This window comes from Stigmatopora nigra, unplaced genomic scaffold (genome assembly GCF_051989575.1).
Source record: "Stigmatopora nigra isolate UIUO_SnigA unplaced genomic scaffold, RoL_Snig_1.1 HiC_scaffold_27, whole genome shotgun sequence".
Taxonomy (NCBI): Eukaryota; Metazoa; Chordata; class Actinopteri; order Syngnathiformes; family Syngnathidae; genus Stigmatopora; species Stigmatopora nigra.
In genome coordinates this window covers 2,285,765-2,301,812 of record NW_027551606.1, presented here as the reverse complement: position 1 = coordinate 2,301,812, position 16,048 = coordinate 2,285,765, and the positions used below count along the sequence as shown (strand labels likewise).

The following is a 16,048-nucleotide window of genomic DNA, read 5'->3' as shown; positions in this document are numbered from 1 at the left end:
CATTTCAAAATTAAGCTTAGAAGAAATCTATCATGTACTAACTGGTGGAGAAGAGTGTAGTGAGTCAGATGCGTAAAAGTTGACACTCCCCGTCGGGGAATCGAACCCCGGTCTTCCGCGTGACAGGCGGAGATACTGTCCACTATACTAACGAGGAAGGATACTGCTCCACATTGAAAATTAAGTTTCGAAGAAACCTAATATGTACTAACTGGTTGAATTTTTAGTGCAGTGTGGCAAACGTGAAAAGTTTTTACTCCCCGTCGGGGAATCGAACCCCGGTCTTCAATGTGACAGGCGGAGATACTGTCCACCGCGTGTAACCCTGGGGAACAGGATTTTATTTGGCCGTACTAGTATAAAGTGTAATTGCGCATCCACAACAGTAGCTGGCAGTGGCGCTCTCATTGTTACTTCTGTCATGTTTGTGGGAGTGCAACATTTCACATGTTGTACCTATAACACTTTTATAAAATGATTTTATTTATAGTCACGGTGGGAAGTGGGGGGGGGGGCGAATAGTTTTCTTCTTGCTAGGGGGGGCCTAACAGAAAATAATTGAGAAGCACTGCACTATACTAACAAGATTACTGTATCCCGATGACAATTGTTTTTTGAAGACAGCTAATATATACTAACTGGTAGAGTATAGTGCATCCCCCTTGCTCTCCACTACGGCAGCCGCCGCACGGAGACGTCCTGAATGGTCTCTCCAACAACAACCATCTGTAAACATGATTGTTACCAAATGTAAGCGGTTTAGTATTGAGATCAGGCCGAACGTACCTTTGGTGATTAACCCTCATAGCACTTTCATGTGGTCCTAGCTGAATATTATCCGCCATATTGATACCTGTGTGAACGTAATTGATGTTTGGAGCTGTGAGAATACGTAAAAGTCTAGACTGTCGAAGCGATGATAAGGTAAATGCTGATGAAGCCACATACGCCGATACCCCATGATCAGTCAGAACATATATGGGATGTCCCATCACTGTATGAGCTGTTTTAAGAAGCACTTTAGCGAGCCCTGCGAGCCCTACGAGTACACTCTGGTTGACGAAGCTCAACACCATCTAGTGTTACGCTACAATACATCAATACCCGCCTAGTCGTCGAAACCTTCTGAAATAAAACAGCATTTACTGTAGTCGCCGAGTTAGACACATCAAGATGAAAAGGTTTGTCGAAATCAGGGTTGGCCAGGGCAGCCGCAGAGGCCAGTTCTTGAACCAGAGACACAAAGGTTTCATCTGCTTCTTTCGTCCAATCAAGTTGTGCTCTAAGATTCTTAACACCTTTGTCTTTTACCAGAACGCGAAGTGTATGTGTCTTGTCCACATAACATGGTATATAGGTCCTACTGTAGCCACAGAGGCCCAGAAATGACAACATGTCTTTGACGGTTTGGGGCCTGGAATGAGACAAAATGGTTTTTCGATGTTCAGGTGACATGGACAGTCCTTTGGCTGACACAACACGGCCTAGAAAAGTTACTTCTCTTCGACAACACTGAAGCTTCTTCTTTGACACTTTGAAACCAATATTATGAAGTTTTAGCAGGACCATCCTAGTGACCGCCAGACAGATTTCAGAAGTGGTTGTCGCAATGCAAAGGTCATCCACATACTGTAAAAGAACAGAGTTTTCAGGTAACGTTAGGTCTTGTAACAGGTCCTTCTGACACTGATTAAAAATACCAGGTGAGTTTTTAAACCCTTGTGGCAGGCGCTGATACTGCATGTGGACACCACGATAGGTGAACGCAAAGTACTGTCTGGCTGAAGGATGCAAAGGTACACAGAAAAAGGCGTTAGCTAGATCAATACAAGTAAACCATTGATACACTGGACTGAGCGAAGTCAACATTCTATGGGGGTCGGGTACTGGTAGGATCGGAGTCAGCGTCGCGTCGTTCACAGGTCTAAGGTCATGTGCCATACGGTAACTCTGTCCGTCCGCCTTAAGTACTGGTCGCAATGCCGTGTTCCATCGTGAGTTAGAAAGTTCTATCACACCTGCGTCCCACAGTCCACCTAGAGTGTCTTCCATACCTTTGTCCGCATCTGGAGTCCATCTATATTGTGGCCTGTGGATGATGGCACTCTCATCTATTTTTAACATTACAGGTGGAATTTTAACACAATGTGTGAAGTATAGAATGTATTCTTTACTACTTTTATGCTGTATAGTCACTTGGATAGAATTTTGCAGAGACTAGTGGTAAGTTTCCTTCATAACACCTATGAGTTAGGGGCAAGTCATTTACTAAGACACGCCCATTTCTCTGTGTCACTTCGTCCCGCCTTAAGTTTGTACCTAGGTCACATGACCCTTTGTTAATAAAAGGGGCTACTCTGTTGGAGGTCGGTAGGGGATTGGAACTGGTCAGGCAAGGAGATGGACTCGTCTCCAAGCGCTTGCACCTCCCGACCCCTCCCTCAGCTGATGTCTTTGAAAATCTCATCAAGCCGACTCTGCGTGTGCTACCTCTGATCCGAATTATTGAATGTATATGGTTCTAAACCTGACATTTTCTGGTGCCGAAAACCCCGGAGATTCATTTCTGAATTTCTCGGACCGCGGTGGACTGAAGGCCAAGAATTACTGACGTCAGCCCTCTTACTTTGAAAGAGGGGGCATTTCGGTCGATCGCGGCCCGTTTGAAGAAGGAACCCGGCCGGAAAGAGGATGCACGCACAAGAGACGGTAAGTGCATTTAAAATTTATATATAACAAGGCTGGTGAAATCCCGTTTTTCCATTCGAACGAGTCGTGGAAAAACGCTCCAATAGTGGGAGATAAGGGATGCATACATGTGAGGATTACGTATGTCGTTAAAATTGAAATAGAAACGTAAGGTATGCAACGGATGAATGCTTAGTCGGCAACTAAGTGTTTCCATGAGGCGCGTCGGTGACGTGGCGTTTAGCCTAAGGCGGGAGTAAGGTTCCCCCTGTGTTAAAAGGATTTCACAGATTGTTCAAAATAAGGGAAACCTTCCAAAAATAATGCACTCGATGAGTAAAAAGCGCTAAATAAAAAGTAATCTTCATATGAAGTATATATATATATATATCAACCGAAAGGATATGTATATATATATGAACCGGAAATACGCCGTGACGCACGCAGGCCTTGCAAAATAGTAAAGAATCAGAGACACAGAGAGAACAAAGCACATGGTTTGGGGAAATTGTTAGTGGAACCTTTGCAAACTATTCAAAGGAATTTAGAAGTAAAAAAAAGCTGTAAACAAAGGAAAAAAGCTACTTAGGCGAATAAATAAGCTTAGAAAACAAGTATTTAAGAGATAATAAATTGAGACGGGGCGTCCCCAGAACAAAAGAAGAGATGCGAGCGGGGGTAGAAGAAAGGATGAGCACATGGCAGGGAGAAGATGGCCGACCAAAGGATGAGCACATGGCAGGGAGAAGATGGCCGACCAAAAAAGAGCCGCTAAAACAAAGAAGAGCGTAGCAAATGGTCATTCTCCAGCAGTTCACACTCCCCCGACGCAACGAGACGGAGGATGGGCCAACTCAACCAACTCCGACGCAAAGAAAGGGGGGTGGCCTCCTCAATAGATTGCACAATGCTCTCAAAGCACCCCACGGTGGGGCCATAGGGAGAGAGAGCCCCCACCAGCCCAGGCCCCCACCCCCTGCACAAACAGCGAGGGGTGGGGGACTGAGAGAGACAGGTAGAGAGAGAAAGTTAACACAGAGGAAGAATAAAGACAAAGGGTGGGGGGAGAAAAGGGCAAAGCACATGTGAAGAAAAAATGGCTGAGCCAAGGACAAAGGAAAAATGGCGGCCAAATGGAGTGAAAAAAGCCTTCTTTCCCTAACCCATCCCAAAACTCGCCAGCATGACAGGTCTGATGGATGCCAGGCCTGCTAAATGACAGTGCCCCCCTACTATCCCCCCTCTCGTACCAGGCACGGGGGGGGGGGGGGGGGTGGGGGGGGGGGGACACTCCTGGAATGCCAGACAAGATGTCTCAGGTTACCTCGCATCAACAAGAGCAGAGGGAGATAAGAATGTAGAAGCAGAGGAGACAGAAATGGCATTCATCCAAATTATTAATGATATCAAACGAAAAGAAAACAATGCAGAAATGGCATTGATCCAAATTATTAGGTAAAGTTTAGATAAAATAATTAATTTAGGATAAGCATGATTTCTATAGGATGGAATAAGATGAATCATGTTTAGTGCACGAAATATGATTCATTGTTTTTCCATCACTAGATGAAATATGCTTTAGTGTGAGTCATATTAATGACTATTAACCTAGTTCTTTTGAGAATGACTAGTGCTGATAGGACAGAAAAAAGGTGGTCAGCTGCCAATAAGCCCTTTTCAGGGATGGCGCTCTCCACTAGTGAAAAAAAATTGCAGACCACTGATGTCTGATTATGAATGAGTGTGAGCGTGAATGGTTGTTTGTGTTTTTGTGTTTTTGATTGGCCAACCACCAAGATATAATTGATCATTTAGATATCAAGGTGGAAAAGGATTTAGCAAATTGGAATCACTATCTGAAACCGCCAATAAGCCCTTTTCAGGGATGGCAGCGAAGGATTGGAAATTTGAAATCAATTTCTGAAATCGCCAATAAGCCTTTTTGGATGGCGATGAAAAATCAAGGAAAATAGTTTAGTCCAAAGAAATTTTTTGATGATAATGCATTGGATTGGAGGAACAAATCTGCAATGCGAAAATTTGAAGCACTGAGAAAAACAAAAACAGTGCATCATATGAAATTCCAAAGTACCATTGATGTATAGGGATAATGGCATCCAAATTGTGTTAACAGATTAATTGACTGAATTGACAAAATGTTTCAGAATTTCGTTACCATACCAAACGCCATTATTCACTACACGATTGGAGCTGAAGGATGACTCTAATCTGGCTATCTGTATAAAAGAAAAACTTTAAAGAAACACACTAATTTTGAGTTAGCAGAAGAAGACTGTGTTTTTCAACAGGAAACATGGAGAAGACGCACGAGCAACCCAAAATGAGAACGTCCGTACAACTGTTGCTGACCAAACAGCAGACATGAAAATAGCGGAGGATGCAGATCCATCTTTGCACTGTAAGGAGGTTCTCTCAGTTGAAACGTTTGAGGAGACAGGTAAGATAAGCTTATTGACGCGATCAGACGTAATGGAAAGCATCCAATATTGATTGGAAAGATTATTGCTCGAGGAGCAATGCCATAAACCATAAGGAACTTTTATATTGGTTTTATTGTCTCCATAAAAAGTGAAAGCGTTTCAATTGAGAACAAACCTTCTTACAGATTTTTAAAGTAAACAATTAGAGAGAAAAAGAGACTACAATGGATAGATATGTAACTAAATTTTGATTTTATGCCAGACTATTGGAAAATGTTGATTAAGAAAGTTTTAAAGGAGATGATTGGCAAACTCCAAAGACAATGGAATGTTACATTTGATAAAAAAGACTACTAGTTTGGGATATTTTAGAATTTTCAAACAGCTGAGATAAATGTGCAACGCAATACACATTGTTAATTTAATTGGGACTTGATCAGTATACAATTCATAAGTAATGAGTTTTAATGGCTCTAAAAGACAATTATGCTAGAAAATATTAACCCTAATAAACAAGGGGTGGTTACAGTTTAGTGGGTTCAATTCTTTTCAGAATTATAAATGTTTACATTTGTTTCTGGATATTAATTGATGTGAATGTAACTGTTGCAGAGAGCGGGAAAGCTGTTTTCCTGAGGAGAAGGCAGCCTGGTTTGCTCTTTGTATTTTCCCTATTTTTAGCATGATTAGTTAATTTGTGTAATTGCAGGAAAGGAAAAATCAAATATAGTTTTTGATGTTAACATGGAAGCAGTGATCAAAATAGAATAACAGCTAGTATATCTATTTTTGAGTGATAAGACATTTAGATTTTCGCAAACAAAGTGATTGAATAAGTAAGATTGTTGTGATTTTTGTTCGTTTGAGAATTAAGCCCAACCAAGTGGCCGTATGCAGGTGTTGAGCATGCGCTAAAGACGACAGCAGCTAAAGCAGCAGCGCAAACACTTACTGCACAGTATTCACAACAACAAAAACTGAGTCAAAAACAGTACTAATTGAAAGGCAAAACATTGCATCACATAAGGTAGAGATGCATCTATACAGAAAGAACACAGAACAGTCTGCAGAAGACCTGTACACAGATAAAGGCCTAGCGTGCCTCCCAAAAATTATTCCAAAATTGAGCCATGGATTGAACCATGTCTCAACAGGGGGGATGATGGATGATGGACATGGTACAGTGTGTGTTCCATGTCCCAGAGGTCTAAATACCTACTTTTAATTTTTTGGTGTTTGATTTGTTGCAGTCATGGTGTGCAAGGTAACCTCAGGCCCAAACGAGGACAACGTCCAAAGAGTGTGGGACTGGTAGAGCAAACAAATGTTCATGGAAGACCATTTCAACATCCTCTATGGGAAGGTGAAACATGACAAAAGGCTAAGGGCAAGGCAGACCTAATCACAGAATGGATGGTAACATGTATGGAGAAACTTGTCCAAAGAACAGGCAAGCTGCCGTGATTCCCTTTTGTCTACTTTGCAGGAAGTGGTGAAGCCAGGTGACTGGATGCTGATCCCAGTCATAAAAAGGAAGTCCTGGTTCTCTCCACGATGGGAAGACCTATTCGTGGCCCAACTCACCAACCTCCACTGCTGCAAAGATGGCTGAAATGTCAGTGCTTTCACCAATGCCAGGTCAAGGTAGTTCGAGACACAGGTGACTCTGAGTGGACTGGAAGTTGGACGGTATCAAAACCCTTGTCCGTAAAAAACTCATCAGTCTACTCACCTGCCACGAGCACCCCTCACTTAACCTTGAGCTTCCATAGACTTTGCAGCTCTGCACATTGGCCACAGTGAAAGCTGTTGCCACTCACATCACAGTGACTGTACTGTCAGTGACTGCCTGGGCGTGTCTGAACGCCCCGCCCACTGAGACTCGAGTGGGAAAACAAGATGGTGACATACTCCTATCACAGAGGAGAGTGAATTGGTATGAAAAGAACAATCTGGAGAACTACTATGAAGATGTGTGGTATCCTGACATCCTGAATTCACTGGGTCTAGACGTCGCGCTTAAATCTGCAGTGAGGCAGATGAGATGCATTCCTTTTAAGGGTAATGAACATAACAGTAGGCGATAAGGGACCAAAATCAGTGCAATTCAAACCACATGATTCAATCTGGGGTGGTGGTGTTCGGTCGTGACTACAAGTGGTCCACTCCCCCAGAAAATCATACTGTCGCAACTTTGCCAAATCCGAGGTATAGCCGATGATTTAAAAGCCCTAAGGGAAATGGAGTTGCAGGAGGATGGAGCCAATGATGGAGATGCGTGTGCCATGATGGGAGAACACTGCTGCACCTTCATCCCAGATGAAACCAAAACATGACTCGGGCTATAGCTGAAATGAAAGCCTTGGCCAACACGGGTTGTGGTTTTTCGATTGTGTTTAAATTTGCAACTTCCTCATTTGCGATTTTGTTACGGTTCTGTATTTTCTATGTATGAAAGTTATGATTCGAAATACTATCTAGCACATGCTGGTAACTTACAATGACATACAGTATAACCGCGTGGCAAATCATAATGGAGATTCTTCCACTCTTTCAAAGTGTGACGAGTCTCGGTATGTCGAGTGCTTCGGGTTATTGTACTTATTTTGACTTAAAAAACTGTGTCCACTCATAAAGAGGGACGCAGACGGATTTTTCTCGGATAACCCTAAAATTACCTCAAGTTTTTGCCTCTGCCTTGACAAGTGATTTTATTGTTTTCCATACCCCTTGATAAATAATGCTGATGATATTTGTATTCTAGAATCTGGATAGGAGGGATATAAATTTTATGTATTTCATGAAAATTCTTTCAAAGTAACTATAGGGGGGAAATGTGAAGTATAGAATGTATTCTTTACTACTTTTATGCTGTATAGTCACTTGGATAGAATTTTGCAGAGACTAGTGGTAAGTTTCCTTCATAACACCTATGAGTTAGGGGCAAGTCATTTACTAAGACACGCCCATTTCTCTGTGTCACTTCGTCCCGCCTTAAGTTTGTACCTAGGTCACATGACCCTTTGTTAATAAAAGGGGCTACTCTGTTGGAGGTCGGTAGGGGATTGGAACTGGTCAGGCAAGGAGATGGACTCGTCTCCAAGCGCTTGCACCTCCCGACCCCTCCCTCAGCTGATGTCTTTGAAAATCTCATCAAGCCGACTCTGCGTGTGCTACCTCTGATCCGAATTATTGAATGTATATGGTTCTAAACCTGACACAATGTCCTACATCAAATGGTCCTGATGACCACAATGTGTCCGGAATAGTTTTCAGTAAATCCTCTGTCTGGTGGTGATCAGTCAATTCCCTACCATGTTCTCGAGTCAAGATTTGTTCCTCCAAAATGGAGGAGTTTATCAATGGGGCATGTGGATCAATCTGATAAGAGTCATGCAATTTGGAATAAGTCAGCCCTGGTAGGTCAGTGGACTGCCAGTCCGTGACTTTAAGAAGTTTCTTGACCATGGGACCGAGTTGACGAGCTTCGTGACCATGAGACAGAGCCAAAGAAATGTGGGGGTCGGCTGTATCCGACATTTTGTACCACACTTTTTGCGATTCGTCCAAATCAACATATGAAGCTACGCCTTCTGGACCCACAAATATTTTGGTGGATTTCAATTGCCAGGGTGTTCCAAGAACCTTCTGAAAACGGTCTCGATAGACTAAGTCATCTTCTGTGTCATAAAACAAAGTACAATGAAAGTCATCCTTGGGCGGATGGTAAGGCCGGAGTGAATCAATGAATGATTTCCACTGGTGATAAACAAACAACAGTCCCCCAGTGGCCGGAGTTTCAGGCTCAAGACATGACCAATAGATTGTTGCTACCTCGGTGTCTTGTTGCAAGGGACACATCATGATGTGGTGGCCCCCCCTGTTGTGTTGGGGGTTGCCGCGGGTACTGTCGCTGACCGGGACACTCATGTCTCCAGTGTCCAGGACGGCCACATGTAAAACAGTTGTCTTGTTGGCCCGGTCTCGAGTACCCTTTTCCCCGGCCACCAGAGAAACCACCCCTGCGACCACCGTATCCATCATGGAACTGACCACCATCTCGAGCCCGACCATGGCCCTGGAACATCTGGGCAGATTGGTTTGTCTTTTCCTGTTTAGATTTTTTGGATTCACTATAAAATTTGGAAAGTTGTAATTTTACCAGAGCAGAATTCATATTTAGCGACTCGGCTTTTTCTTTTACCTTCTCGTTATCATACATCTTACAATGGTGAGACAGGTGACGTTTAAACCTTGGTTCATCACCAGTCAACAAGTCAGGGTCCTTTCTCAACTCCCTTTTCACAGGTTCTGGAAGACCCTCGACAACAGCTGTTCGGAATAAGAGGATATTATCTAATCTGCCCGATGGGTGTCGGCCGGTACTATCTATCCAGGCATTAATGCACTTTTCATAGTGTATCGGACCTCCCACTCCATCGATGTATGGAAACACGGTTGGAGCCATGTCATGGGATCTTGGGAAGGTATTTTTAATTGCCGTAAATAAGGCGCCCGATACCTGGGACAATGGGGTTTCGTGTGGTTACCTGATAGTTTCTGCTTCCTCCTCTATCATTTGTAATTGATGATGAGAGCAGGAAGCTGATATGGCCTGTCTCATGTCACCAAGCGCACAATTCTGTCCGCTCATTAGGGCCAAAAACTTCATCAGCCATGTACTTCCTCCATTCGCCATTGGAGGGAGTTGGTCAGCCAATGTAGCCACATCTCTAAAACCAAGAGGTTCAAATATCATTTCTGCTCCCTGATGGCGGAGGGGATACATACCTCCAGATGTAGCTTGTACCCGCTTTGCGCTGGGCTTTGGTTTTGGCGCGGCAGTCTTGTCTGGTGTCTCTTTTGCCCCATTGTTACGTGGGCGAAGGGCGTAATGAGATCCCAAATCTGGTAGAGCCTGTTTATACATGTCCACACTCTCATTCTCCTGTTCACCTGCAATGTCTGAATCATTATCTGAGTTATAGTCTGATTGTCGATTCGCGTCCTCAAACAGTATAAGATTGTCAGTCAAGTCATCTTTTCCTTTTTCCTACCTTTCTTTATTTCATTTTTCTGTCGAGTCCCTTTGGTCATTTCTTTTTCATCATTGTCCTCTCGGTCAGTCAAGTCAACTCTGGATCGTTCTGTCTTATCTTTCGCGTGTTCGAGATTACATGCTTTTCCTATGAGGCCTTTTGCCTCGGAGGACATAGCTTCCTCCTCATTCTCAACGTCAAGGATCAATCGTCCACCTAAAGTCACTATTGGTGCTTGTATGGGTATACCGTGAGGTTTTAATGGAGTTCTATTATTCAGTGGCGGCGCTGAAGGTACAAGAGTCAAAGTTGGTTCGATCTGGGTGGGGGCCCTCACCGCCGCCAAAGCTGTTGACGCAATTACCAGGTTGTGTATTGCCAATCTATGCTGTTCCAACTCCTCCTCCTTTCTCAGTATCGACCCCCGCCTCCACCTCCACACCTCCTCTTTTCTCCTTCGGAGTTCCACCTCCTTAGCTGTGACGTCACGCTCTACTTTCCGCAAAGCAATGGACAAGTTATTCATATTCCATTCATGCTTTTGACCTACAAAATGTACATTTTTTTTTAAAGTACTAAATTGTTTCACCAACTCGCGTCTTATTTTTGGTTGTTTTTTAACTTGAACACCACTCAGAACCTGTGCTTCCACATCTGCATACAAAATTGTCAATTCATTCCATTCTCCACATTCTCCCGCACTCTCACATCCTTCCATTTTCACCAATTCAATCTAGATCAAGTCTCCGGATAAATTTAGAATTTTAGTATGTTCAATTCTAGGAATTATTGTTACTTTTTTATTTTTTTTTATTTTTTTTTTTTAGAATCAATTCTAGGAATGAAACATCTGTGGACCCAGTTGTTTCCCTGCTGAAGACTTTAAAATAACTCCTGCATATAACTCTTTCCGGAATCTCTTGTTCCTTTGTTTCATACGACGTTTTCTCTATTTCAAAACGACCGTCCTGGGATCGTCATCAATTCCGACTCTAGGTATATTACAACCTTTTCGAAATCTCCTATTCCCAAACCCCCTTTCTATAGTCACTTCTCCATAATTTAAAAACCCAATAGCAGAATTTTAACGTTTCAGTAATAGGTATTCTGCTTACCTTTCAGTTGATCAGGCGCCTGTTGGAGAAGTCCCAAGAGAAAGGTCTCACGCTCGCCGGCGTGCCCTCACGTTCGCTGACGTGGTTAACTTTTCCTTATTCTCACGTTCGCTGACGTGTTTAACTTTTCCTTATTCTCACGTTCGCTGACGTGCTTCGATAACCGCGACTCCACGTTCGCCGACGTGTTTTAGAGTCCGCGGCTGGCCTTAACCCATATGTCTACGCAGTTCCTCCCTGGTTCACGGACGGAGTTATCGGCCTTAACCCCTAAACTGTCTACGCAACCGACTCACGGACTGGGTCACCAAAACTGTTAGACTAAACTATTTCACCTGACTCCAATTCCTTAACTCTGTAGTCTCCAGTCTAACAATGGAGCGTGTTCAGCATCTGATTAATAAAAGTCACTAAAACAGAAAGTAAGTGTTGTACCCGTGATTTTCCACGGGGTGGTGGTATTTCGCCTTTAAAAGACGGGTGAAATAATCAGACAGGTCCGTTGTTGTATTTTCAAACCAACTTTAGTTATTTAAGCAATTCACACAAAACATAATATACAATAACACTCAAATATATACATAGTAACATATTAACAACCCGTTATAATCCAAAGCAATGTACTTGCTGCATAAACGATTATAACTTATGAGTATTGTAACTTGTTACCTTTTGTTCCGGCCGTCATATACTGCATACTTATTATGCTACCCTTACAACGGCGGCCGAAAGTAGCCTGCTGTAGACAATGCACCCGAGACTCGCGCATTCACGCACACACATAAAAAAAGTAAACAACCAGCGGCCGAAGGTAGCTCGCTTTAAACAATTCCCGAGACTCGCACATTTACTCGCACACATGAAAAAGTAAATAACCAGCGGCCGAGGGTAGCTTGCTGTAAACAATACCCGAGACTCGCACATTTACGCGCACACATAAAAAAAAGTTAACAAGCATCACTAAGCATTACGTTCTTTCTCAGTTGCTACTATTGCCTCTTGCACATCTCACACTCAATCGTTATTCAAAACAAAGCAACATACCTTTAAAAGACGGGTGAAATAATCAGACAGGTCCTTTTGTTGTATTTTCAAACCAACTTAGAGAAATGTCTGAATAGCCCGTTATTATACCCTACCAAGGTCTATGACCATTGGTTAATCATTACGTCATCGCCCCGTGTTTAACGCATGCTAGCGGCATGAGTCCCCTTTCAACTTAACACCTGCACTCATGTATAACATCAACTACTTCACCCTGTCACATAAGCACTCATGATTGACCATACTAAGGAGGAATTTTGGAATTGATGAAGTTTACTGCATTTCATTTCAAAATTAAGCTTAGAAGAAATCTATCATGTACTAACTGGTGGAGAAGAGTGTAGTGAGTCAGATGCGTAAAAGTTGACACTCCCCGTCGGGGAATCGAGACCCGGTCTTCCGCGTGACAGGCGGAGATACTGTCCACTATACTAACGAGGAAGGATACTGCTCATCATTGAAAATTAAGTTTCGAAGAAAGCTAATATGTACTAACTGGTTGAATTTTTAGTGCAGTGTGGCAAACGTGAAAAGTTTTTGCTCCCCGTCGGGGAATCGAACCCCGGTCTTCAATGTGACAGGCGGAGATACTGTCCACCGCGTGTAAACCTGGGGAACAGGATTTTATTTGGCCGTACTAGTATAAAGTGTAATTGCGCATCCACAACAGTAGCTGGCAGTGGCGCTCTCATTGTTACTTCTGTCATGTTTGTGGGAGTGCAACATTTCACATGTTGTACCTATAACACTTTTATAAATTGATTTTATTTATAGTCACGGTGGGAAGTGGGGGGGGGGGCGAATAGTTTTCTTCTTGCTAGGGGGGGCCTAACAGAAAATAATTGAGAAGCACTGCACTATACTAACAAGATTACTGTATCCCGATGACAATTATTTTTTGAAGACAGCTAATTATTAGCTGTCTATACTATTAGCTGCTAATAGTATAGTGCAGTGTGGCAGACGCAAAAGGTAGACACTCCCCGTCGGGGAATCGAACCCCGGTCTTCCGCGTGACAGGCGGAGATACTGTCCACTATACTAACGAGGAAGGCTGCCGTTGGTCGATGGAAATGAAGTTTGGCAGAAAGTTAATATGTACTAACTGAAGGAAGGAAGACTTTCTCGATCAACAATTTGGTTACGAGGAAAGCTATGACTTAAACATTGCTAGAATAAGTGTTTGTGTCGGTGAAGTGTCGCAGATTTTTACAAAAGCGGACTCCCCGTCGGGGAATCGAACTCCAGACTTCCACCTGACGGGGCGGAGATACCGTCCACTATACTAACAAGATTACTGTATCCCGATGACAATTATTTTTCGAAGACAGCTAATATATACTAACTGGTAGAGTGAAGTGTGGTAGACGCAAAAGGTAGACACTCCCCGTCGGGGAATCGAACCCCGGTCTTCCGCGTGACAGGCGGAGATACTGTCCACTATACTAACGAGGAAGGTTGCTATTGCGTCGTGACATGTATTCCTTGAAGAAAGCTAATATATGTACTAAATGGTTGAGTATGGGGTAGTGTAGTAGACGCGAAAGATTGAAATTCCCCGTCGGGGAATCGAACGTCGGTCTTCAGCGTGACAGGCGGAGATACTGTCCACTATTCCAAAGAGGAAGAATACTGCTATCCATTAAAATTAAGTTTTAAAGAAAGCTATTATTTAACAACTGGTTGAATATACAGTGAAGTGTGACAAATGTGATAAGTTGATCCTCCCCGTCGGGGAATCGAACCCCGGTCTTCCGCGTGACAGGCGAAGATACTGTCCACTATACTAACGAGAAAGTTGCCGTTCTCGTTGGAAATGAAGTTTGGAAGAAGGTGGGATGAGGTGAAGATTGGGAGATATCCTGTTATATCGCAGACTGGATATACAGTTTTACGATCAAAACTTTATGTGTGTACAGATCTCCAAACTGGAAGAGTAAGGGGTAATGTAGCAGATGCAAATAGATAATACTCTCCGTCGGGGAATCGAACCCCGGTCTTCCGCGTGACAGGCGGAGATACTGTCCACTATACTAACGAGGAAGGCTGCCATTTGTCTTTGGAAATGAAGTTTCGCAGAAAGTTAATATGTACTAACTGAAGGAAGGAAGACTTTCTCGATCAACAATTTGGTTGACTTAAACATTGCTAGAATAAGTGTTTGTGTCGGTGAAGTGTCGCAGATTTTTACAAAAGCGGACTCCCCGTCGGGGAATCGGACTCCAGACTTCCACCTGACGGGGCGGAGATACCGTCCACTATACCAGCGCTTCTCAAATAGTGGGGCGCGCCCCCCTGAGGGGGCGCGGTGCGATACCTGGGGGGGCGCGTGTAACCCTGGGGAACAGGATTTTATTTGGCCGTACTAGTATAAAGTGTAATTGCGCATCCACAACAGTAGCTGGCAGTGGCGCTCTCATTGTTACTTCTGTCATGTTTGTGAGAGTGCAACATTTCACATGTTGTACCTATAACACTTTTATAAAATGATTTTATTTATAGTCACGGTGGGAAGTGGGGGGGCGCGAATAGTTTTCTTCTTGCTAGGGGGGGCCTAACAGAAAATAATTGAGAAGCACTGCACTATACTAACAAGATTACAGTATCCCGATGAGAATTATTTTTTGAAGACAGCTAATATATACTAACTGGTAGAGTATAGTGCAGTGTGGCAGACGCAAAAGGCAGACACTCCCCGTCGGGGAATCGAACCCCGGTCTTCCGCGTGACAGGCGGAGATACTGTCCACTATACTAACGAGGAAGGATGCTCTCGTGTTTTGACGATTAAGTTTGGAAGTATGCTATAATGTACTAACTTGTAGAGGAAGGAAGACGTTCTCGATCAACAATTAGGTTACGAAGAAAGCTATGTATTAAAGGTTTCTAGAATAAGTGTGTCGGTGATGTCTCGCAGATAAAAAAAAAAACAAAAGAAGTAACTCCCCGTCGGGGAATCGAACCCCGGTCTTCCGCGTGACAGGCGGAGATACTGTCCACTATACTAACGAGGAAAGGTGTCCAACTGCACAGAAATTGCGTTTTTATATGCAATGCCAACCTGTTTTTTATGTAATCTGTAGGTGGCAGCAGAGCAATATTTTATTTTTATTGCCTGTCAAACAGAAATCACTCATTCAAAAATCACACAGGAAAACATCTCCATAAATCATACAGGACCAGGAAAAATACTTTGTTAAATCGTCTAAATAAAATATTTTGTCAATTGGAAATTTCACGTTTCCCTTCTCTGCAAATAAAACTGTAAAGGCAAACAGCAAGAAAAGAAAAGCTGATGCACAAACGAGAGGATTTTTTCAAAAGGGAGTTGCCAGGCAACAATACTTAGCATGATCCCCAATTTGTTCTTTTTATGTTCATCCCTGCATGCAAGAACGACATACTTTTCACTCTAGCCATATTTAATTGTATACCACAAAAATAGGATGTGGTTCGGGATTTTTCATGGATTATTAGATATTTAGTAAAAGTTTTTGTTCTTATGGAACTTCTGAGCATTTTCAGACTTTAGCCAAAGAAACACTATAATCTGAGGAATCAGATGATGTGGCTCGGGCATTTGGCAAGGTGAGAGGATCTGGCCTGGATTAGGTCTGGGGAAAACCCAGGATAACCAAAGACCGGCCTACTTAATTTTGATCCCTTCTGGATGACCTTCCCCTCAGTTTACCTGGACGAAGTGGCTGGGGGAAATAGGAGAA

At 43.1% G+C, this 16,048-nt stretch overlaps 5 non-coding genes across 5 annotated transcripts; all 5 read right to left on the bottom strand.

The window, feature by feature from the left end:
- Nucleotides 1–85: 85 nt before the first annotated feature.
- trnad-guc (transfer RNA aspartic acid (anticodon GUC)) lies at nucleotides 86–157 on the bottom strand. The gene has a single exon. It is a non-coding gene; the product is annotated as a tRNA-Asp (tRNA).
- Nucleotides 158–13,306: 13,149 nt separating this feature from the next.
- trnad-guc (transfer RNA aspartic acid (anticodon GUC)) lies at nucleotides 13,307–13,378 on the bottom strand. The gene has a single exon. It is a non-coding gene; the product is annotated as a tRNA-Asp (tRNA).
- A 332-nt stretch (nucleotides 13,379–13,710) lies between these two features.
- On the bottom strand, nucleotides 13,711–13,782 carry trnad-guc (transfer RNA aspartic acid (anticodon GUC)). The gene has a single exon. It is a non-coding gene; the product is annotated as a tRNA-Asp (tRNA).
- A 1,236-nt stretch (nucleotides 13,783–15,018) lies between these two features.
- Nucleotides 15,019–15,090, bottom strand: trnad-guc (transfer RNA aspartic acid (anticodon GUC)). Its single transcript has one exon. It is a non-coding gene; the product is annotated as a tRNA-Asp (tRNA).
- A 178-nt stretch (nucleotides 15,091–15,268) lies between these two features.
- Nucleotides 15,269–15,340, bottom strand: trnad-guc (transfer RNA aspartic acid (anticodon GUC)). Its single transcript has one exon. It is a non-coding gene; the product is annotated as a tRNA-Asp (tRNA).
- Nucleotides 15,341–16,048: the final 708 nt, after the last annotated feature.